This window comes from Bos grunniens, chromosome 6 (genome assembly GCF_055505025.1).
Source record: "Bos grunniens cultivar Pamir isolate PY7600 chromosome 6, Bosgru_T2T1.0, whole genome shotgun sequence".
Lineage (NCBI taxonomy): Eukaryota > Metazoa > Chordata > Mammalia > Artiodactyla > Bovidae > Bos > Bos grunniens.
Window position 1 is genome coordinate 96,140,761 of NC_141170.1, and position 24,854 is coordinate 96,165,614.

The window sequence follows — 24,854 nt, forward strand, 5'->3', positions numbered from 1 at the left end:
CAGTTCTAATGACATCTACCTATGACCGTGTGGGCACACACAGTCAGAAAAATTTAGATGTTAAGATTATGGAAGTGCTGCTCTAACAATTTCTTTAATGAAAAGAATGTAATTCTAAAGCAGACTGAATCTAAAACTTAAAAATAATTGTTGATACAGTGAAATTGTCAACAGAGAAGCAGCATTGTTTGAATCTGTAATTCAACAAGTCCTGACACCGTTGTTGTTTTTAAAGTCTTGCTGCCAATGTGATGAATGCTGATCTATTATAATGGGTATTATTATGTCAATATCTTTCAGATTGCTATAAAAACTTGTCAGGAGATATATGTATTCAAAGGCATATTTATCCTATTAAAGATATATATGTATGTGTATATATATATAAGCATCAGATCATTACTTATGAGTAGCTTTGACAGCCAGATATAAAACCTTCCAGAAGACAGAAACCCCTTCCATATAAACAAGTAATTGGCAGCAGTCTCAAATCAGCCAATCTGATTTTATTCAAACCAATTTTGTTGGCTTCCAGGTGGCCTGACCAATCACCCTGGTCGACTGGAGACTGAGGGGTTCCTGAACAAAGTGCTTTCTGTGCTAAAACCAAAATGGTACTGGGCAAACTGGGATGATTTGTTTCCTGTAGTTCTGTGTCCTCATGAAGGTCAGTAGAAGATATTTCTGTTTTGGGTTGAATTGTGTCTCCTGCCCACCCACATAATTTGTATGTTGATTTCTTAACCTCCAGTAGCTCAGAATGTGACTGTATTTGGGAAAGGCTTTAAAAAGCCAACTAAGTTTAAATGAGGTAGCTGGAGTGGGCCCTGATCCAATATGACTGGTGTCCTTACAATAAGGAGAGATTAGAACACAGACATACTGAGGGACCCGTGTGAAGACACAGGGAAAAGAAAGTTCTCTATAAGCCAAGGAGAGAGGCTTTAGAAAGAATCAACCCACCTGGTACCTCATTCTTGGATTTGTAGCCTCTAGAATCAGGAGAAAAACGAATTTCTATTGTTTCTATATTATATGGCAGCCCTAACTGAAAACACAGTCTCTAATAGTTATTTTTGACTGTGCATTTCGACTGACAGTTAGAGCCTAATCTTCTCTTCCTGAGTTTCTCTTCTCCTCAGGCTTCTTCCTCACTGTTCACACAGGAAGACCTCTCCCCTGAAATTCCTTCACCTAGACTATGACCGGAGAAGGCAATGGCACCCCACTCCAGTACTCTTGCCTAGAAAATCCCATGGACGGAGGAGCCTGGTGGGCTGCAGTCCATGGGGTCACTAAGAGTCGGACACGACTGAGCGACTTCACTTTGACTTTTCACTTTCATGCCTTGGAGAAGGAAATGGCAACCCACTCAGTATTCTTGCCTGGAGAATCCCAGGGACAGAGGAGCCTGGTGGGCTGCCATCTCTGGGGTCGCACAGAGTTGGACACGACTGAAGCGACTTAGCAGCAGCAGCAGCAGCAGACTATGACCTCCACACTTCCCACTTCCCTTTTCTTCTAGCACCTTGTTCCTTCATACTCCTCTTTTTTTTTAATTAACTCTATAACTCATTAAACTATTTCTCAACCCTTCCAAACTTCCTTTAACCCCGGTACTCCATAAATATTAGTCACATACATGAAAAATGACACTAGCTTCTCTTTCCTCCTTTCTTTCTTCTCACTCCAAATGCTTTTGCATTTATTGTTTTCTTGTCTCCATTTCCCACTCCCTTGTCAGCCCCCTATAACCTGGTTCCTGGCTCTCATGAGTATATTGAAATTTTAAAGTAACCTAGACTGCAGCCACTGGTATCAGTGCCATTTTGAAAATATTATAATGAGGTCTCCTCTTCTTCCAAACAGAGTGCAAGGTGGTTTCTTTCCTTAGCTGCATAAGCATTACCTGAAACCATGCTTGGAATTTCATAATTTCCCAGTAAACAGTTTCTTCTTATTCTGACCTTTTAGGAACTGTCTGCAGTATCTCACACTGTTGAATACTCTCTGACCCTTGAAACTCTCTCTAATCTGGTTTTCCAAGCCTTCTTCTTACCTTCAGCGGCACCTGAGGAGTCTTTAAGTGTCTCTGTCTTTCTCTCCTCTATCTTGCTATACACACACACACCCACACACATCAACTCCAGAAATAGTTGCTCATCAAATTTCTGTTTTTGGTTCTCTTCTCTTCCAACTCTCTTTGGTCACTAATGTTTTAGAAACACACTCATGACAACCACCACCAACCACATCTTTGTAGTTATCTCTTGATTTAGATCACCAATCCTATGTCTCTTAGAGCATCGGGCTTGAATTTCCAATTGAATATTAGTCACTGCCACATGGTCTCATAGAGCCTATTATGATTAACATGACGAAAACCAAACTCATGTTTCCACAGATTCTTTCTCAGTTATGATGTTACCATTCTAATTACTCAGACTAGAAAACTCAGAGCTATCTCAGTTTTTATCCCTCTTGACCTGCATGTATTATCTGTAAGCACATCCTATTGACCCTATCTTCTAAAATCTCTTAAATCCTTCTCCTTTTCATTACATTGGATAAATAGTTTAGTGTAGTGATTAAGAGCATGGATATCAGTGGCAAATCAACTGAATTTGAATCCTGATTCCCCTACTACTAACTAGGTATGAAACCTTAGGAAAATTATTTGATGTTTAGACTGTAAAAATAGGGCTAAAAGGGACCTATTTCATATGATTGTTTGAGTTAAATAAGTTAATATGTGTGTGTGCTAAGTCATTTGAGTTATGTTCAACTCTTTGCGACCCTACGGACTCCTGCCAGGCTCCTCTGTTCATAAGATTCTCCAGGCAAGAATATTGGAGTGGGTTGCCATGGCCTCCTTCAGGGGATCTTCCTGACTCTGGGATCGAACCCAAGTCTCCTGTGTCTCCTAAATTGCAGGTGGATTCTTTACCCACTGAGCTACCTGGGAAGCCCTCCCTAATACATGTGTAGCAAGGATTAATTGGGTGCTCACCCAACCTATTTCCTCTTCCTAAATACCCAGCAAAACTATTTCCTGGATCCCTTGCATTAAAGCGGGGCCATGGAATGTGAGCAGAAGTGTTGTGTCACTTTCATTCAAAGGGTGCTGAAAGAAGACGTATATTTCCTGTGCTCCTTCTCTTCTTTTTCTGAGGCAAAATTGGAAGCAACACATGATGATGGAGCAGTTAGATGATGGGAGGATTCTGAAGGGTTGAGTCCTGTCTGGAGGAGAGCTGCCCCCGTGTGCCACCACCCAGGAGCTTCCGCAGTAGATTGTGAGTGAGAGAGAAGTGACATTTAAAGTTTTACTGTGCTGAATCCCTGAGATTTTGGTTTTTTAAAAAAACATCTGATAGTCTTATTCATCCCAAACATCACATAAATATGCTGGAAACAATGCCAGAAATAATAAGTACTTGTTCTACTCCTTCGATATGAGGTTGAGTCCAAATAATCTTTCCCTTAGATTATGAGAGGGTCTCATAAAATATCAACTTTTTCTAGCCTGAGTAGTTTATTTATTTAAGATATATTGTGCCATGAAAGTCTTTGTTTTGCCCAGTTACCTTTTTGGTAAATTCCAAATGATTATGTACAGAAGCAGCAAAAGACTATTGTGTTCCCCATAACGAGGTAAACAGTGATACCCCATTCCTTCTTTACTGCCTCAAAGAAAAGGATCTATGATGCCAGGACTTTTGCAGCCTACCTTCCACAATTCGTAACTTCTCTCCCACCACCTGTATCTTAGCCTCCTAAAAGCAGAGGTCAAGCTGCCTTGGGTCCAAATCCTGACTCTCCCACCTTTTCTCCTTTTCAGGTCTCTCCACGTCTGGGATATACTCTTATGACCAATTCTTTGGTGAAACAATGTGTATAACATTTTAAAGAAAAGAAAGACATGTACTATTTATGGAACAGATTTTATGCGCTGTGAATGTGCTTTAGAAAGGTGATGTTAGACCTGAAGGAAGGTTGCTGTGGTTGGTCCCAAGGTCACCTCAGAGATTCACTCCAGACCCAAACAAATGGATCTCTACTCCTCTGCCAAACATTCCATCAAGAAGACTCTTTTCGTTTTTTCAATGTTGAGTTTTTAAAAATTTGGTTGTGCTGAGTCTTAGTCGAGGCACATGGGAGCTTCAATCTTTAGTTGTGGTATGTGGGACCTAGTGCCCTGATCAGGAATGGAACCCTACCCCTTACCACCCTCCTCCCCCTCTTCCCCGCCCCTTTGGGAGGGCGGAGTCTTAGCCACTGGACCACCAGGAAAGTCCCAAGAATATTCTTATAACCTGAGAGGGCAGGAGGGAAGGCAAGGAGTGGGCTCCAAGGGAATATTGCTGGGGCAATTTAACGCCATAGCGACACTTGGCCTGGTGGTTCCCTGATTCCTGATGTTTTAAAGTTCAATTTACACGGTTATCACTGAATTCAGTAATGAGATAATTAGCTCTAAACTATTTCAGCTCAGTTTCTTGTTTGTCAGTTGAGGGGAACTCATCTACCCCAAGGGATTCCCTGCCGGCCCCTAGCACAGTGCCTGGCACGTAAAGCTCAAAAGCTAGTGAATGGTGATCACTGGGAGGCCCCTCTGTGACTTCTATCATCGGTCTCTCCAGAAAAAAAAGAGACAAATTTCCCATTTGCTGGATCAGTATTTCTTTATGAGCTGTGAACCAAAACCATTTCTACCATCATCACTATAATTCCACCCACAGTAATTATCATAAAGGCCTGACTATGCCCTGTAATTGGAAGTTCTGAATAACTGTCAAAACCAGGAGATTTGAGACCTCACCCAAAACCAGTAGGTGTTCAGACTTTCGTGGACAGAAATCAGTTAGTTATGTTATAGACATTCCAGTTTAATCTGTGAAGAGATTTGGGAGTAACTGAGAGCACTTAAATGGAATATACCGATGAGATTTATTTTTATACACAGCATGCTTGGCCCCATGCCGACCCATCATCCCTCCAGATGCTCGGGCCTGTCCTTAAGGACTCTGGACCGCTCAACTCTGGACAGCCGCACGGCCGCCGCCTCCGCGCCTCCCGCTTCTCAGGAAGACTCGGCCCCGCAGGCGCTCGCAGGAGGCGTCCCCGTCCGCTTCTGCCCTCAGGGCTCCGGGAGCGCCGGCGAGGGACCCCGGCATCCTGCCCGCCGAGCGCGCGCCCCTCGCCTGCGCCCCACAGCGGCTCAGGGGGCGCTCGCCGAGCCGGCAGGCGGGGCCGGGCCGGGGTCGCGCGGCCCCACAGGAGTGCGGGCTTTCCCCACCCCCGGCGGCGACCCCACCTCCCGCCCCCGCGCCTTGCGCGCGTGTGTCCGTCTGTCTTCTCTCGACGTCAGTGGGAATTTCCAGCCAGGAAGTGAGAGAGTGAGCGAGAGAGAAAGAGAGAGAAGTGCACCAGCGAGCCGGGGCAGGAAGAGGAGGTTTCGCCACCGGAGCGGCCCGGCGACGCGCTGACAGCTTCCCCTGCCCTTCCCGTCGGTCGGGCCTCGCCGCCGCCGCCGCCGCCCTCGGCCTGCGCCCAGTCGCCGGCCCGACCCCAAGAGCCCAGCGCAGCCCAGGCCGGAGCAGCCGCGGCCGGGAAGGCGGCGACGCCGCGGCCCCGCAACCCCGCGCCCGGCGTTCCCTCCTCCCGCGCTGCGGACATGGCGCGGCGCTGACTGGCCCGGCGAGACCGCGCGCGCCTGCCTGCCGGCCCGGACCCAAGCCGGCCCACTCCGCACCCGGACCCGCTCCGGCTCCGGCCGACCGCTGCCTCTCCCTTCCCCGGCCCCCAGGCCCGCGCCGCCCCGGAGCGGGAGCCACAGGCGCAGGGAGGCCGAGCGCGGACCTGCCAGCAGGGTAAGCCAAACTCGGGCAAGTGGGGGCCGCGCCGGCCCGGCTCCCGCCACCCGCCCGCCCCGCACCCTCCAGCCCCGCTCGGACTTCCTCATTCCTGCGCTAACCGTCCGGCTAGATCGTAGGGGAAGGTTGACAGTGGTGGAGAGGCGCATGGGCTCGGCGGGCCGGGGGCCAGGCACATCCGGACCAAGCACGGGCCGGTCGGCCGGAGGGCCGCGGCTGCTCGCCCGGGCAGTTCCTTCTCCTCTGTCCCTCCGCCGGTGGGAACGGGAAGCGGAGGGGAACTCGGGGAAACTTTTTTTTATACCCACCCTCACTCCCTGCCGGTGGGTGGCTTGAGGATTGGGGTGCGCTTGGGCGCGGAGGAGAGAGGGGGAAGGTGGTTGGTGCAGTGCCGAACCAGATTTCACCTAAGGGCGTTTCATGAAATGAAAGCAGAAGTGCATGTCAGTCCTTTCAGCTGGGAAAGCCCTCCCCGGCTCCCCCAGATTGATCGGACAGCCTTATTCCTGAACTCCTACTTCCGAAAGAAGCCCCCAGTTCACTCACACTCTCTCACACCCCACCCCACCCCCAACCAGGACCTGTGTGTACCTTTCAAAAAATAAGGAGGGCCTGGTACTGATCCTACAGGGACTGGCATTTGAAAGCGAAATACCCACTTAGGACACTTTTGAGACAGTCTGATTATGTAAAACACTTGGACCATGTGTTGTGCATGACTTCTAAAACAAAAATGATATAAACAAAGCTATTGTGACATTTTAAAATAATACATTTTAAAAATAGCTGCGTTTTCGTATGCATTTTTGATAAAGAAGTCAAAACATTATCTTTCTCATCTTCAGAACTTGTCGGTAGACGTGCTGTTCTGAGCATACAGATGACTGCGGTAGACCGTGTATCTGGAAATGCAGAGTATTTTAACCAATAGAGTAAATGTTCAGATTGTGTTCTTTTAGTCTATAGGTTGAACAGTAATGAAATTACCGGGAGTGTTGTATGAGAATCAATGCTAGGTAAAATTTCTCATTAATTTACGGTAGTAAATTAGGAGAGTTGTTTGTAGGATGATTGGTTGGTTGGTTGACCTTGTTGATTATCAAGATTTAAGATCTTTTCGTGGACTTTGTTAAGTAGGGTTTTTCAGCATTGCAGCTAACTAAACTATATTTAACTTAAGGATTTTGTTATAAAGCCCGTAATCTGGGAGAATGACTATGGTATTACTAAAACATTTAATAACTCTGGCATAGAAATGGCTCCTCTACAAACTAGTGATCTTTGGTAAACACTGAAGCTTAGGATTGAGGTATTCAGTGCTTATTTTTCTGGCAAAATACTTCAATTGAATATTCCTGAGTAGTTTAAATTGCATTTGTGTTTGCTAGAACTTTTAAAAGGGGATCTGATTAAAATAAAGCCCTCAGCTGAAGCATGTTGTTTTCCTGATTTTAACATTGTGCTTTCTAGAGATGAATCCTTTTACTGTTTGATGTGCTAAAGAAATCATATAAATAACTTAAAGCAAAGCATTTTTTGAGCTTATGAACTTCAGAAGATAGGAAATAAAGAGAGATTGATTTATAATGTAATTAAATTGCTAAAGTGAGAAGAACATATAAAGCAAACAGAGATCTCCTGAATTTACTTATCCATATTGACATACCTGCAACTCCTCAAAGCCCTCTGGAGCTTATTTAGATAAAATGTCTTCCTAAGCCAGGGCCTACTGGGCAAATGTGAACACAAAGAAAGACTCATTATGTGTAGATTTAATGCTGGCAGTGAAATACTGCTTGCTGTGAACAGAAAACCACTTCTAACTTTGAAAGACTTTTTCAGGAAAATGCCCTAATCCAATTAGGGGTTGGTGGCATTTGAAAATCTGTTATCTTTGTTTTAAACTTTCAATTTTATCTTATGTCCTGCAGCTGGCATTTACACGGGCTGAATAAATGCCCCTGTTTTTCAAATTCGTTAGTAAATACTGGAGTATAGGTACAAAAATAGTTGTTCCCCTTTGTAAGCACTCCTTTGATCTTTGCACTTCCTTCTTCTACCTCTTAAACAAGATCATCTGTAATGACTGAGTTGCCCTTAATGAAAGCTCAGTTGGTCCGAAATAGGCAGAACTTCAGATTTAGTGATCACGGTCCTCATATTTCTCTTGTTATGTTCCTTGGAACAAATTGACGCTAGTTGAGAAACTGGTATCTATGGAGCTTGTTTTTACTACTACTTTCAGACTTCCAGATAACTGATGAAGAAAGTTACTACCTTAACTTAACTTTCAGGGATTGCTCATTGTGGTAGATGGAAGGCCTCGATAAGGAATTGGCAGCTACAGGAATCTTGGACTATCATTCAATCAGCAAGCCCTTATTTTTACCTAATTTATGAGAGGTATTCCCCTGTTCAGAAGAGGTGAAAGTTCTGGCTTCTGGGGGAAGTGGTTACTTCATAACCTTCAATTAGTTTGAACTTGGGAGAAGTAAGAACAGTAGTTGATATTTTGAAACAATACATTTAAAAAATGATGTCTGAGTTTCTGTATAGATTTTTTATAAAGTAGTCAAAATATCTTTTTCAGAACTTATTAGTAGAAGTGCTGTTCTGAGCATAGAAATGACTGCTGTAGAAAATGTATGTGGAAATGCAGAGTAGTTTAACCAGTAAGAGGGAATATTCAGGTTATACTCTTCTAGTCTACTATTAACTAGGAACCACATTAACAGGAGTGGGTGCTTAAGAATCAATGGCTATGCAAAGTTTTTATTTCCCTTTAAGTAGGGGGGTTGTTTTGTTTGGCTGATTGGTTTTCTGTTTATACTATAAATCATATAAAGGTGGCATGATTTATGTTTTAAGAAGAGAAGGAGGAAGGGAAAGAACAGAATTTTCAGGCTGGGGGACGATTTTAAACGTGCTGCCGCTGTATCTATATTTGTGTCTGATCAGAGTTAATTGACGGCTGTTTCTTGGTGACCAGAAAACCACATTGAAGCCGTTTACCCTGCGTTCTGGGAATGACTTCTCATTTGCTGTCTTGTATCTCCCATAAATACTAAATTCCCCTAGAGTGTTCTTAGAGGTGAGCAAATAAGTCATCAGAAACATACCTAGTTGACCCTGTCACTGCTTAGGAGACTGAGAGTTTTTAAGATAGAGGCATTCATTCATGTTCAGAGAGGAAAGTTGGGACTTGGGACATAGTTTAGCAAGTCAGTTTAGTTCCTCGAGCATGATTTTTGTTTTTTCCTTTTCAATCAAAAAAGATTAATATTCTCAACCAGATAATCTAGTGGAGTTAGTAGTTAAGATAATAGTACCAAGACACTTATCTTGGCAATATTTCATTAATTAGTATCCAGTGCCTCTCTGTTAGATTAAAAAAAAGTAACATTCTTTTCACAATGACGACATTGTTTCATACCTTTAGTGTCTGTTGTTTTAAGAGAGGGCTCCTGAATGAAAATTAATATGCTTTCATATTTTCAGGAGAAGTTGGTAGACCTACTCTTGAACATCAACTAACAGCTTAGAAAATAAGTTGTGAAGTGAAATCTTATTGCTTGACTAAAATTAAACCTAAGCAGTTTTACACAATAGTGATACACAGTATGATTTGTTAAAGAGTATAGACTCTTCAAGATTGTAGATTATGGGTGAAAATATTTGTTACATTTAGAATATTAATCTTAAAAAACATCATTGTATTTAAAAATTTTAACGTATTTTAAATTTTAAAATAAATTAGTTTTTTATTATTCTCTTGTATTTTTTTATAGTAACTGATTGATTTAGTTATCAGTAGTATAAGTTTCAGCTGCATTAATTTCTTGCCTATTTGATATTAGAATAATGAAACAGATGGTTTAATTCCCCATTACAAATTGGCTTTTTACTTTTCATTTACATCTCATCATTAGGCCCAAAATCTTACAACCAGTTTTTATTCTGACCCATACGGGGTACTTTTTAATAAATTATTGTTCTAGTGAATTTCAGATGCTCTTTGAATATGAATATGGTATTTAGGTATAAAGAACTAGTTTTTTACTTCTTCCCAGAAAGCAAGATAAAGTAGTATACTTTTTGTTCTTTGCAGAAAACAGCTGCCTTTTTTTAAAAAAAGCAAACAAAACAGCAAAACTTATGGGATTCTTTCATTCAACAAACAGTTGTTGAGTGCTTTCTGTGTACCAATAAGTACAAAGTGTTAGATATTCGCCAGTATAGATTGGATATAATTTCTTTTTAGTTGAAACTATGGAATTTTTATTTTCTCAGGTAGTTATCTTCCTCTCCTTTTTAAAGAATATGACATAAAGAATTTTACAAAAGCTCTATCAGTCAGAATTGGTTTTTTTTTTTTTTTCATAACTTCTGGGCATAAACAAAACACAGAGCTATAATGTTGTCACAGTCTTCACTGTAGGAGTCAAAAATTATATGGACAGTTCAAACATTTCCTACTGGAAAATAAAACGTTGGGTTTTTCTTAGATTTAAGCCTTTTGATACATGAGATTCATTACATTAGTGCTTGTACATGAGATTTTTCTTTTTTTGCTAACTTGAACTAAAAAAACACAAAACCTATATAAAGTTAAGCATACATCTATAGTAAGAGTTTAATTAACATCAAGGAACTAATTGATTGCTAAAATGAACTTTGTCAAAATAATTATTTTACAAAATTATCATTTTTATTATTACTATTTATTGTGTAGTTTTACTAAACACATCAAACTATATTTCAGTGTCAGGGCAAATGTATCCTTCATTTTTATCTCCAGAAATCAATTCTAATGATATTAAGCTTGAATAAAAATTAAAAGTGATGGCAGATTCCCTAATCTATTCATTGGTTCTGGGTTCAAGCCTGCAGTTCATTTGAACAGTGAAAATAAATTGCTTAATTGTCTTGGAAAATATGTCTTCCAAGACAAGAATTTTAGGAATGGAGAAAATGACTTTTTTTTTTTAGTGTTTTAACCTGAATCCTTGACTCATGTTTTATTGATGTTTTAAGAACTTTGTCTACTAGTTCTTATCTTAGGTGTAGGTTTATTTTCTAAGTTAACCATTTATTGGTGTTTGATCATTAAGACTTACAAAGAATGTATTTTTCTTTTAAATGGCTAGGTGTGGTCCTGAGGTCAGAAGAAAAGAATCCCTAAAAATGTACAGCATCTGGTGTGATGCTCTTGATATAATATAAGCCCCTGTGTGACTTATAAAGTTAAAGACAATATGGAAGGATGGAAGGCAGATAATTGCCTGTTTATATAGAGCACATTTAAAGTAGAGAGGAGAAAACATGAAGTTAATAGATGTTAAATTTAATGTTGAAAAATTTGGCCAAAACAAAGGATAATGAAAGCATAGATAAAGTTTAGGAGAGGATCCTCTATGAAATTAGATCTTGAACTTTATTTTTTACTTAAATGTGAAAAATAAAAATAATCTAGAAAGTGAATCAGAATTCCAGAGAAAAGGATAAATTCTATATATTATGGATGAGAAAAAGAAGGTCAGAATGAAAGGAAGGAGGGAAAGGTTGTCCTTGAATAGAACTTTTTTGTAGATATTTCACTATGGCTTATCCTCCTTTTGATTAATTGAAATCAATGGTCATTTCTTCCACATTCTGAAGTCAGTTGTGTTCAGCAGACCTCAGTACATGTGGGAGATTAAAATCAAAAGCATGGTTTTTGACAACAGTTAATTGTATTTCCTTGCTCCTGTGCTATATCATACCAGTCATTTGATATAACACCTTTATGATTTCTCCATGTGTTTACCCAGTTTCCCATGTTAGACATTTAACTAAATGTAACAAGCACAGTGGTCATGTATGGATGTGACGGTTGGACTGTGAAGAAAGCTGAGCGCCGAAGAGTTGATGCTTTTGAACTGTGGTGTTGGAGAAGACTCTTGAGAGTCCCTTGGACTGCAAGAAGATCCAACCAGTCCATTCTAAAGGAGATCAGTCCTGGGTGTTTTTTGGAAGGACTGATGCTAAAGCTGAAACTCCAATACTTTGGCCACCTCATGCGAAGAGTTGACTCATTGGAAAAGACTCTGATGCTGGAAGGGATTGGGGGCAGGAGGAGAAAGGGACGACAGAGGATGAGATGGCTGATGGCATCACCAACTTGATAGACATGAGTTTGAGTGAACTCTGGGAGTTGGTGATGGACAGGGAGGCCTGGCATGCTGCGATTCATGGGGTCGCAAGGAGTCGGACACGACTGAACGACTGAACTGAACTGAATAAGCACAGCTTGGAAAATTTTAGTATTTCCTGACTGTTTTGAAACATTGCCTTATCAGTCATTTACCTTGAAGTTCTTTTTTATGGTGGGCAGGGAAAGTTTCCAATTTCTCTTACAAAGTCTACCATAATGGTCCAATAGGAATTAGTCCAAGTTGAAATAGATTCATAATGGGGGTGGTGGGGGGGCAGGTGGCAGTTGTGCTATACTTACCAAGTATGTGTTAAACTGAAGGAGTCCGTTCATTCAAGGCAGGCCACAGAAAATAATTTTATTGCTGAGGGACTTAAGTATCATTACATGGATGTCCCCATCAATATGCCAATATCAAATTTATCATCATTTCCACCCACCAAATTGCTTTTCCCAGCACGGTAGGGAATACGGTTGTTGGCCCACTATGGCCCACTCAGTAGATTTCCCATGCCAGAAATCTAGGAACCCATTCTTCATGAACACTCACTCATTTCTACCAGTACATCACCAAATTCTATCAATTCAGCCTCCTCTCATCTCCAGAATCCATCCCTTCCTCACTGAATCTCTAGCTTTCATTTTTGCGTTGTCTCCTGATGCATAATCTCCTGCTTCTAGTCCATCCTTCATTTCAGCATAAAAGTCAGCTTTCTAAAGGGCGAATCTCATCATATCACAATCTTTGTATTTCTGAAATGAATCTCCATTGTCTTCACAAGCTGATTCCTGCACCCCTCACCTCAAAACCCTACTCCTCATCCATCCTGTTTCTCAAGTCATCCAGATCACTTTTCAGTTCCTGTCCACCATGTTTTCTCATTTTGGATGCCTCTGGATATGCACTCGCTGGGTGAGGAGTACCCTTTCCTCCCTGGCCATTGTACTCACTACGCAGGCTTCAGGCATCATGTACACATCACCATTTCTCTGTCCCTTCTGTATCCATTCTCCCTGACCTCCCCATAAAGACTTTTGTGCTCCCAGTCCATGGACTCTTGACTTCCTATACTTTCTAGACAGAAGATATCTTGACAGCAGGGGTTTCATCTTGCTTTTTATTTGCACACCACCCGGTAAGTTTGCTGATTGAATAAGTAAATAACTAGCCAAATATTGGTAGACTGCTATTGACAAGCTGTGTGACTTGGGGCAAATTAATTTCTCTGGGCTTCATTTTCTCTCTCCAAAAGAAAAAAAAAAAGGTTAGACTAAGCATCTCCCTCAAATTATTTTTTCCTTTGTAATAGTACTGTTGAAAGATTTCCAATTTTCTTGCTTTATTGAGATAGGTCAACTTAAGGAAGATGCATGTGAGAAGGTACGAAGACAATTCTTGATTGTCATATGAGGATAATATGAGGAGCTCTCTATTTTTGTATTCTGAGTTAACATTTATGGTCCCAGTCCAGCTTCTTCCTGACATTCAGGTGTTCTGGAGTTGCATCTTTTTGTTGTTAATTATTCTTTACTCAATGCTCCTATCACCAAAGGAATTGAAGGCAAACATGACACAGAAGTTGAATGTAAACTTCAGTATTTTGATTCTGAATTGGTTCAAGCTCTCAATAATTATAGCTATATCTGGAGGAAGAAGATAGGAAAATGGTAGTGGTAAGAGCTGAGTCCTCATCTTTCATAGCAAGAACACAAGGTCTGAACTTGATCAACTAAGAAAAAAGATATAAGCATGGTTTTGGAGATATGAAAAGAACACCCAGGAAAACCAAAAAGAGGAAGTTAAGAGCGTTGGAAAGTTAATCACTCTGAAAAAGAACCTTTGCTTTTTAACTCAGCTCTTTCACTTGTGTGTTGTAGAATTTCTTTTTAACCTTTAATTCTTTTGAATATATGTTGAGTCCTTCCTATGTGCCAGGTACACTGGGAATGTAATGTTGAACAAGACAAATACATGACTTCATGGAGCTTATTAGATCATACAATGTTTTCATTAAAAAAAATTTTTTTATAATAGCTTTTTAAAAATGGGAAAATCACATAACTAAGACACTGCCCAAATCACAAAGGTATGGATTTAATGAATTATCTCAAAGTGAACCCATTTAATGTTAAATAGAAGATTACCAGCATACCAAAAGCCCCCTTTCTGCTCCTTCTTAGTCAAGATTCTTAAAAGGTTTCACTAATGACTGTTGGATTACATATATGTTGATTCCATGACTCATTCATCCACATACAATTGAGAGTTGACTGAATGATTTCATTAATTCCAGGTGCTAACAGTGAGATTCACAAAAGTTGAGTTCTCCTATGGTTAAAAGCCCTAAAGGCAGTTCATTTCAGATTGTCCTCACTAAACAAAATATATAAATAAAAACATAAAGCACATCACATTTTCACACTAATTTGTCATTTATGAGTTTGAGTAAATATTTTGTTTATTGCCATGTATTCAAGATCACTGACAAAGAGACGTGAGAGAAAGAAATATTTGCATCTGATCTTTTCAGACATGGAAGAGGGTGGTTAACCTGTCCCCTCTGCTCACTTTGTATACTGACATCTGCATATATTGAAGGGTTTATCTACAGGAGTGGTCATTGTGAAAAGACCTTCTTATCAAGACTCTAGAAGTGAACAGTCCCCGTATAAGGCCTGATTTTGGTGCCTGCAAGTCATTATATGTATGCATTTGGAAGGTGGTTATGATTTTTTTCTTTGAGGAAACCATTTTCTCCCTCTTAGGACAGTTGTCACCATATGCAAAGAAGCAAGTATTGCTGGTTCACATGATGAATCCTTTTCTCTTAAAACATAGGACATATTTTTATTGATATTGGAGAATTAGTAAAAAATGAAAATCCAAACTAAAGTTATCAGGTTTAAGAAAATGTGATCAGTTTCTCTAAATTTGATCAAAAGAATATTTTTAATGTCTTAGGAATTCCCTGGTGGTCCAGTGGTTAGGGCTCCGTGCTTCTACTGCAGGGGGGCACAGGTTTGATCCCTTGTCTCCCTAGTTGTGGAACTAAGATCCCACATGCCACACAGCATGGCCAAAAAAATTTAAAAAAACAACATTAATCTGTAATTCGTAATCTGTGAAGTCTCCTCCTCCTCCATTTGCAAATATAAATACTCCATAATAGTACTCAAGACAAAGGCCATACATGAAATTAAAATTTGGTCGTACTCTATTTTTATTATAATTTTAGTTTTTTAGAGCAGTTTAAGGTTTACAGCAAAATTGAGGGGAAAACCAGGGATTTACCATGTACTGCCTGTCCCACACATGCATAGCTTCCCCCATAATCAGCGTTTCCTACCACAGCAGTGTATTTGTTGCCATTGATGAACCAACATTAACATATCATAATCACCCAAAGTCCGAAGTGTACATTATGGTTCATTCTCGCTGTGTGCATTCTGTGGGTTTGGACAGGTGTATAATTACAAGTGTCCATCATCATGGGATCATACAGGAGGATATATTTCACTGTCCTAAGAAGCCTCTGTGCTCTGTACAGACATGCATCCTCCACCCCCATCATACTCTAGTTTCAGGGAGGAAGAAATCTGTAGAAATAGAAATGTGGAAGCAAAAAGTTGCAGAACAAAGTCCAGTAAGTCAAATCCCTTATTTATGCCACTTGTGTGAAAGACCTTAAACTTGGACTAAGTATATTCAGTTGGTTTTAATGTGGAAATGGCTGACTTCATGAGTGACTTCAGTTATAACATGAAAGGTTTTAGATAATTTATGATAATTTTTAGAGAACTTCTCTAGCTACCCAAATTTATTTTCACCAGATTTTATCCTGCTGTAGTGCAAACAATAAGAAATGTTACTTGGAATGGATCTGCCATTTTATATGTGCTTAGTCACTCAGTCGTGTCTGACACTTTTGCGACCCCATGGACTGTAGCCCACCAGGCTCCTCTGTCCATGGGGATTCTCCAGGCAAGAATACTGAAGTGGGTTGCCATGCCCTCCTCCAGCCATTTGATATACCTGGCATTTAAGTATAATATTCAGAAATGTCCAAAACATTTTTGATCCTATACATTTCAGTCATTTATGATTAAGAAAACACCAGAGGCAAAGATTTGTTTCTTACAGAAAGCGTTGGAATTCATTCTAATCACTTCTCTCAGAAAATCCTTCTCCCCCATGATTGCAGTGGACAAGATACAGTGAGAATTTAGATGCTGCTTTCATACAGGGGAATGAGGTTGTATTTACTATGCTTATTGATTCTAAGGCACACCTCCAATTTAACATCTTGAGTTAATTATATATGTTTGAGGATTTTCTAGATATCTTTCTGTTCTTAGTTTTTAACTTAATTTCATTGTGTCTGAATAATATATTTTGTGTGCTTTTCCTTCTTTGAAATTTATCGAGACTTGTTTTATGATCCGACAGATAGTCTCTCTTGGTGACTGTTCCATGTGTACTCGAACGTGTATTCTGCAGTCGTTCATTGAATGTTCTCTACTGTATGTGCCTTTAGGTTAATGCAGCTCAAGGTGGTGTTCCTACATTTTCTACGAAAATTACTGATGTCCTCTTGATTTGCTTTTATTAATTATGAAGAGAAGAGTGTTAAAAATCTTAACTATAATTGTAGACATTTCCACTTCTTTTAGTTCTGCCACTTTTTACTTCATGTATCTTGAAGCTCTGTGAATATGTACATATACCTTACAATATTATTTCTCCATGATGATCTGCCTCTTCATTTTATGAAATGTTCCTCTCTGTCCCTGGTAGTCATTCTTCTCTTGAAGTCTACTGTATATGATATTTTAAAACAACCTGCTTTTTTGCATTTAGTATTTCCATGGTGTAACTGGCATAACTTTCCATCTTTGTACTTTTAAACTCAGTCTTTAATATTGAAGTGTAATTCTTTTTAATTTTTTTAAATTGGAGGATAATTGCTTTACAATATTGTGTTGGCTTTTGCCATACAACAACGTGAATCAGCCAGAAGTACATATATGTCTCCTCCGTCCTGAACCGCCCCCGCCCTCACTCCAGCGCATCCCTCTAGGTTGTCACAGAGCGCCAGGTTGAGCTCCCCGTGCCTGTACAACAGCTTCCCGTTAGCTGTCTGTTTCACACATAGTGGTGTATATATGTCAGTGCTGCTCTCAAGTCGTCCCACCACCCCCTTCCCCCACTGTGTCCAAAGGCTGTTCTCTACATCTGCATCTCTACTTCTGTCCTGCATCTAGGTTCATCAGCACCATTTTTCTAGATTCCATATATATGTGTCAGTATACGAAATTTGTTTTTCTCTTTCTGACTTTCTTCACTGTGTACAACAGGCTCTAGGTTCGTCCACCTCACTAGAACTGACTCGCATGCATTCCTTTTTATGGCTGAGTAATATTCCATTCTTGTATATATGTACTACAACTTCTTTATTCATCTGCTGGTGGACATCTAAGTTGCTTCCGTGTCCTAGCTGTTGTAAATCGTGCTGCTGTAATTCTTATGCAAACTTATACCTGAGTCTTGCTTTTGTGTCCAACAGTCAATCTCTGTTTTTGTGCGGTTGACTCTAGTCTATTTCTATTTAATGTAATTTTTGATATGGTTGGGCTTAAGCCTATTGTCTCGCTTAATTGTTATCCATTTGTGCCATCTGTTCTTTATTCTCTTTTTCCTCCTTTCCTACCATCTTTTGAATAAATCAGGGTTACTTTTAAAGTTCCATTTTTATCTCCTTCATTGGTTATTTTTCAAGTGGTTGCTTTCGGGATTATAGTATGCATTCCTGAGTCCACCATGAATTAATACTATAACGTGTCACATGTAACGTAAGAATTTGATACTTGTTTACTTCCATTTGTCCTCTTCCCTTCTGTGTTGTTACGCTGTTTACTTCTGCAAAGGTTATAAACCCCAAGATGTAGTGTTTCTTTTGAATAACAAACAAGAAAGAATTCTTATCCTTACCCACCTATTATGCACCTCTGGTGTTTTTTATTCTTTCATGTAGGTCCAGATTTCCATCTGGTACCATTTCCCTTCAGCACGAAGAACTTTCTTTAACATATCTTTTAGCAGACCTGCTGACGACAGATTTTCTCAGCTCTTGTTTATTTGAAAAACGTCAATTTCACTTTTTATTTTTAAAGGATATTTTTGCTGAATATAGAGTTTTTCACTGATTTGGTTTTTTCCTTTCAGCACTTTCATCATTGTTTCTGACGAGAAGTCAGCTGTCATACTTACCATTGTTCCTTCTTATCCCTATATACTTTTAGGATTTTTTGTATCATTAGTTGTTAACAGTTTGGCTGTAATATGACTGACCATGGTTTTGTTTTTATCCAACATGGGTTTTTTTGAGATTCTTGAATTGTGGATTCATTTTTTTTAAATCAAGTTTGTAAAGCTCTCCACCATTATTCAAATATATTTTCTCTCTTTTTTCTCATTTTGGAACTCTAAATTACACATATATTACACATATATGTTGTCTCATAAGTCACTGAAAGTGTTTTTTTCTGCTTTTTCCCTCTGTGCTTCACTTTGACTAGTTTTTTATTGACCATTATTCAAGTTTATTGATTCTTCCTTCTACATTGCTCAGTATTCTAATTCCACTTAGTGAAATTTCATTTCAGTTTAGGATTTTATTGATTTTCTGTTTTAATAGTTTTAATTTCTATGCCAAGGTCTCCTGTTTATCCACTGTATCCATGTTTCCCTTTACATTCTTGAACATACTGCTATTGGCAGTTTTAAAGGCATTGGCTGCTAATTTCATCATTTGTGTCATTTTTTCTTCTGGGTCATATTTTCCTACTTCTTTGCATATTTTGTCATTTTTTGTTGTACATTGCGAACACCACATTGTAGAGAGTATGGATCTTTGTTTTCATTTAAAGGTTGTTGAATTTTGTTGTAACAGGCAATAAATTTGCTCATGGATCACTGGGTTTTATTAAGATGGGTTTAGAGTAACCCTTATTCTAAGATATGTCCCTTACTCTCATTGCATGGTCTTATGAGGTCACAGCTGAGTGTTAAGATTGTTAAATGATATCTCTTCACCCTAGATGATTGGAGCTTCGGAGTCTCTCAGAAGTCCCAGGAACCTCTGGAATCTCAGTTCAGCTTATTCTTGTTCCCCCTTGTCTGGATGTGGATCTCCAGCAGCTGTTTTCTAGTAGACTTTGCAGAATCTTGTGCTTCACTAGCACAGTTTAGTATTTGGCCAATGGCCGGAAGTGACTCCTATGCAGATTTATGAGCCTCTTTCTCTGTGTATCTCTCTCCTCTCTGAAACTCTTCCCAGTGAGATTGCTGCTCTCTGTTGGGGCTCTATTTCCTTATGTCATAGTTTGGAACACACCCTCAGTCAAAACATGAATTTGGAGCACACCTCAAGTGTTTCCATTCTCTAACAGTATATTGTCTTATACTGTTTCTTGTCCAGTGACTTAAATTATTGCTTTGGGTATTTTGTGTAGCTTTTACATTTGATTATGGCAACGGGGGAAAGTTTAGTAATTGTTTCTCTGTCATGACTGGAACCAAAAGTTCACATTTGGACAAATCTGAAATTGCACTGTTTATTTCCATTAATGCAAAATTTATTTTTAAAAATATTTATTTACTAATTTGGCAATACAAAGAAGCAGAACTCTTATCTATTTTTGTTGTTGTTGTTTAGTCACTAAGGCATATTCGACTCTTGCAACCCCTTGGACTATAGCTCGCCAGGCTCCTCTATCCATGGGATTTCCCAGGCAAAAATGCTGGAGTGGGTTGCCATTTCCTTCTCCAGGGGATCTTTTCAACCCAGGGATCAAACCTGCATCTCCTGCATTGACAGGTGGATTCTTTTACCACTGAGTCACCAGGGAAGCCCATATCTATTTTTAGTTATCTATAAAAAAAAAAAAAAAAGATAAAGAGTAGAATAGTATGTTGTCAAGTGTGAAGTAATCAATACACAGAAGTATTATAGCCCTTGAACGTGCCCTGTAGAGCTATAGGTTACAGGGGACATACAGGGTTTCTTGGCAAAGGTTGTATTTGAGTAGAAGCTTGAGAAGTGGGTAATATTTAAGTAGGAAAGGAGGTTTTCCTAAAGTAGGATGCAGGGCGTACTGTGAACGAATAACACAAGATAAAAATGAGCAAGGCGTTTAAAAATTTTTTTGTAATTTTTTGGCTGTGCTAGGTCTTTGTTGCTATGTGGGATTTTCTCTAGTTGAAGAGCTGGGGGTGACTCTTCAATGCTGTGCATGGGCTTCTCGTTGCAGTGGCCTCTCTTGTGGAGCAAGGGCTCTAGGGCGCATGGACTTCAGTAGTTGAGTTGTGGCTCCTAGGCTCTAGAGCATGGGCTCAATAGTGGCGCACGGGCTTGGTTACTCCAAGGCTTGTGGGATCTTCCTGACCAGGTATCGAACCCATATCACCAGCATTGGAAGGTGATTCTTTACCACTGAGCCATCAGGGACACCCAACAAGGCATTAAAAAAATATATTTACTTATTTTTAATTGATTGATGGTTGCTTTACAATATTGCTTTGATTTCTGTCATACATCAACATGAATTAACTATAGGTGTACAAATCCAGCAAGGCATTTTTGAATGATCAGTCTGCCTCTCATAGAAGGTTTTGGTAGGGATGTAGTGAAAACCCTCAGCCACTCAGCATATTATATGATAAGCATTACCTCTTAAAAAAAAAAAAAAAAAGAATCTGTTAAGATGATGCTTTTAGTGTGATATGGTGAATGGCTGAGTACTTTCGACTTTGTCTTTTAAGAAATAAGGCAATAATGTGAAAGATGCTTAAGGAAGAAAAAAACACCACAATAAAGGAGAATAATGGAGGCTATCATTGTCACTCAGAGGTGAGGTGGTGAAAGTTTAACTGGAGTGTAACAGTGAAAGGAATGTGGAAAGGAGGGGCAGATACAGGAAATAATATAGAAAAAAAATCAACAGAAATTGATTATTGACTGGATATGTGTGAGATAGGCAAAGGGAAAAGGAGAAAAAGTTGACTGATTTTTGGCCCTGAGTGCATGAGAGAATGATATATTGGCAAAAACTGGAAAGTCAAGCAATGAGGCTCATTACCCTAGGAATGACAAATTTGGTGTTAGGTAGTAGAGAGTTTGGAGAAGGCAATGGCACCCCACTCCAGTACTCTTGCCTGGAAAATCCCATGGACAGAGGAGCCTGGTAGGCTGCAGTCTATGGGGTCACTAAGAATCGAACACGACTGAGCGACTTTACTTTCACTTTTCACTTTCATGCATTGGAGAAGGAAATGGCAACCCACTCCAGTGTTCTTGCCTGGAGAATCCCAGGGACGGGAGAGCCTGGTGGGCTGCCGTCTCTGGGGTCGCACAGAGTCGGACACGACTGAAGCGACTTAGCAGCAGCAGCAGCGGCTGAGCAATAACAAATCCACTTGCCAATGCAGAGGACGTGGATTTGATCCCTGGGTCGGAAAAATCCCCTGGAGAAGGAAATGGGAACCCACTCCAGTATTCATTCTTGCCTGAAAATCCCATGCACAGAGGAGCCTGGTGGGCTACAGTCCATGGGTTTGCAATAGAGTCAGACATGACTTAGCAACTAAATAACAAGAAGTAGAGAGTTAAAAGGATTAAAAACATTATTAATTTGTTTTATAATGGGTTCAGTCCCTATTTCGGGAAGATCCCCTGGAGGAGGGCATGGCAACCTACTCCAGTATTCTTGCCTGGAGAATCCCATGAACAGAGGAGCCTGGTGGGCTACACGCCATGGGGTCGCAAAGAGTCAGACACAACTGACGTGACTTGGCACATAATTGTATCTGCTTAAAGCTAGCAGCAGTTTATTAATATTTATATTTTGAAGGTTTCAACAGTACTAATTTTATTTCTGTTTATACTCTGCTGGTTTTGCCTATTGTCCTTGTTCCTTTTGTTCACTTGGAAACTGAATAGGCCAACAAGTAAAATGAGTACAAAGGGGGTGGTCTAAGACCCTAACAAAGTGTAACTACCAAATTACCAAGATAATCTACCTAACCTATGCCCCACATGCCCTCCATTTCCTGTGACACTTATGTTGCATTGCTTTTGCCTGCCTTCCGACTTACTAAACTGTTGCATTAGTTAGCCTTTGCTGCATAAAAACAAAAAATTACCGCAAAGCTAAGATACAAGCATTTCTTATTTGTTTCAATTAGTGAGGCTGTCCAGGTCATCTTCGGATCTCTGAAAACTTCTGGCTGCTTCGCTGGTGCTGTATGGTCTAGGGGTCCTCAGCCTGTATGTCCCCTCACTGCTCCCTGTGTGGTCTCTTGTCCCCCAGTGGGAGGGCCCAGGCTTACTCACAGGGCAGCTGTGTTTAAAGAGAGCAGAATGGTCATTGCCAGGCCTTGAAGTCTGCATTTACAGCTCACACTTCTGTCTACTGTGTCAGAGTAAGTAAGAGGCCTACCAAGATTCAAAGGATGGAGAAATAGATTTTTCCTTTCGTCAAGTGGAGTTGCAAAGAATTTTTGGTCGTTGCTTTCAATCTGCTACAACTGTCAGCTCTGTGAGTACAAGCACCGCATCGTTCTTAGGCACTTTGGTGTTTTTGGCAACTGACACATAGTAGGCCTAAATGTTTTTTTAATGAATGACTAAATTAATGTAGGGAGGAAGCATTGAAGGAGCATTTCAATATACCTTAATTTTATACTTTCATCATACCATTAGTGAGAATGGTGTTTTCTATGGGCATGTTTCAGAGAGAATCTCTTTATTCTCCTTCTAGCCTTTGAACTTGATCAAAGGAGATGTTTAAAGCAAAACAAAGCAAAAGACAAATACCATTTGCATTAACGTCTGGTATTTTTACCTTTACTTTTAATTGTCTCGGAAGAACTCTCTTAAGTACTGTGTATTGTCACAATCCTGTTCCAGTTTTCAGGCTATACTAAGGGTAGACTGCCTCCAACCTGAACATTCAGGAGATCTGGAGCTAAGATGCTGTATTAAAGTTGTGAGCCCAGGAGGAAAATCACTTCTGTGGCTTAGAAAGTGATTGAATCATAGTGGAGTCAGATTAGCTGACATTACTCTGTCCATCTAAGGGGATGCCGTCCTCTCTACAAACCTCAGTATTCTCATCTGGGATAGTATTTCTCAGAATTATTTTGAGAGTTACGTGATATATGTGAAGCGCTAGCTCTTACCTTACTCATGGCAGGTACTCAGTAAAGTTTAGTTCTTTCTTCATGTGAAGCAGTGCACTGTCGTGACATGATGCCATGCACCTGGGTTTCTCATCCTTGGCACTGTTGACGTTTGGGGTTGGATATTTCTTTATTGTGAGGGGCTGTCCTGTGCATTAGAAGATGTTCAGCAGCATTTCTAATATCTACTCACTAGATACCAGTAGGACCACCTGCCAGTTGTGACAGATGAAAATGTCTACAGCTATTGCCAAATGTCCCTGCAGGCAAAATGCAAACATTTTTTTCAGCAGTGATACGGATCGGGAGGGATGTGGCAGTATATCCGTAAATGTAGGATGGGAAAAAAATGAAAACACTTGTTTCTTCTCAGAGTGCCTAAAACTTTTACTGCCTGTTACTCCCATCATTTTTTATAAACATATTGTTTACTGTGCTACATAAAATGGCTAGCATTTCTGTGTGTCACTAACTGCACTAGTGAGCTTTACATGCAGTAATAGTTGAATGTTGTGTCAGATTGGCATTCTGTTGTGAACAAGGACCTTATCTTATACCAGCTCCAAGCATAATGCATTTGTACTTACTAGGTAGCTATTCTGCATATTAATTGGTCACATTGCGTCTGCCTCAAATAGTAGGGAGCTGAAAATGAAATGGAGGAGTGGAAAAACATAGAAAATGAGTTTATATTTTCTGAAAATGTCAGTTCAGTTCAGTCACTCAGTCATGTCTGACTCTGCAACCCCATGGACTGCAGCACGCCAGGCTTCCCTGTCCATCACCAACTCCCAGAGCTTACTCAAACTCATGCCCATTGAGTCGGTGATGCCATCCAACCATTTTATCCTCTGTCATCCCCTTCTTCTCCTGCCTTCAATCTTTCCCAGCATTAGGGTCTTTCCAAATGAGTCAGTTCTTCACATCAGGTAGCCAAAGTATTGGAGCCTCAGCTTCAGCATCAGTCCTTCCAATGAATATTCAGGACTGATTTCCTTTAGGATTGACTGGTTGGATCTCCTTGCAGTCCAGATTCTCCAACACCACAGTTCAGAAGCATCAGTTCTTCAGCACTCAGCTTTCTTTATGGTCCAACCCTCACATCCATACATGACCACTGGAAAAACCATAGCTTTGACTAGGTGGACCTTTGTTGGCAAAGTAGTGTCTCTGCTTTTTAATATGCTGTCTAATTTTGTCATAGCTTTTCTCCCAAGGAGCAAGCGTCTTTTAATTTCATTTGTACTTACTAGGTGGAGAAGGCAATGGCACCCCACTCCAGTACTTTTGCCTGGAAAATCCTGTGGACAGAGGAGCCTGGTAGGCTGCAGTCCATGGGGTCGCTAGAGTCGGACACGACTGAGTGACTTCACTTTCACTTTTCACTTTTCACTTTCAAGCATTGGAGAAGGAAATGGCAACCCACTCCAGTGTTCTTGCCTGGAGAATCCCAGGGATGGGGGAGCCTGGTGGGCTGCCGTCTCTGGGGTTGCACAGAGTCGGACACGACTGAAGCAACTTAGCAGCAGCAGCAGCAGCAGTACTT

At 40.4% G+C, this 24,854-nt stretch overlaps 1 protein-coding gene and 1 long non-coding RNA gene across 6 annotated transcripts in view; both read left to right on the top strand.

The window, feature by feature from the left end:
• Positions 1-533: 533 nt before the first annotated feature.
• Positions 534-3,943, top strand: LOC147371043 (uncharacterized). Of its 2 annotated transcripts, none has more exons than XR_015165753.1 (3): positions 534-667; positions 3,121-3,296; positions 3,842-3,943. It is a non-coding gene; the product is annotated as an uncharacterized LOC147371043 (long non-coding RNA). The 2 variants fall into 2 exon arrangements; XR_015165754.1 differs by having other exon boundaries at positions 535-667; positions 3,173-3,296.
• A 1,789-nt stretch (positions 3,944-5,732) lies between these two features.
• NFKB1 (nuclear factor kappa B subunit 1) overlaps positions 5,733-24,854 on the top strand; it is a 122,785-nt gene continuing 103,663 nt past the window's right edge. For 2 of the 4 annotated variants that reach the window (XM_086406769.1, XM_086406770.1), the window contains exon 1: positions 5,733-5,873. The gene's annotated coding sequence lies outside the window, so the exon portion shown is untranslated. The remainder of the gene's footprint in view (positions 5,874-24,854) is intronic. The other 2 variants (XM_086406767.1, XM_086406768.1) reach the window with 1 other exon arrangement.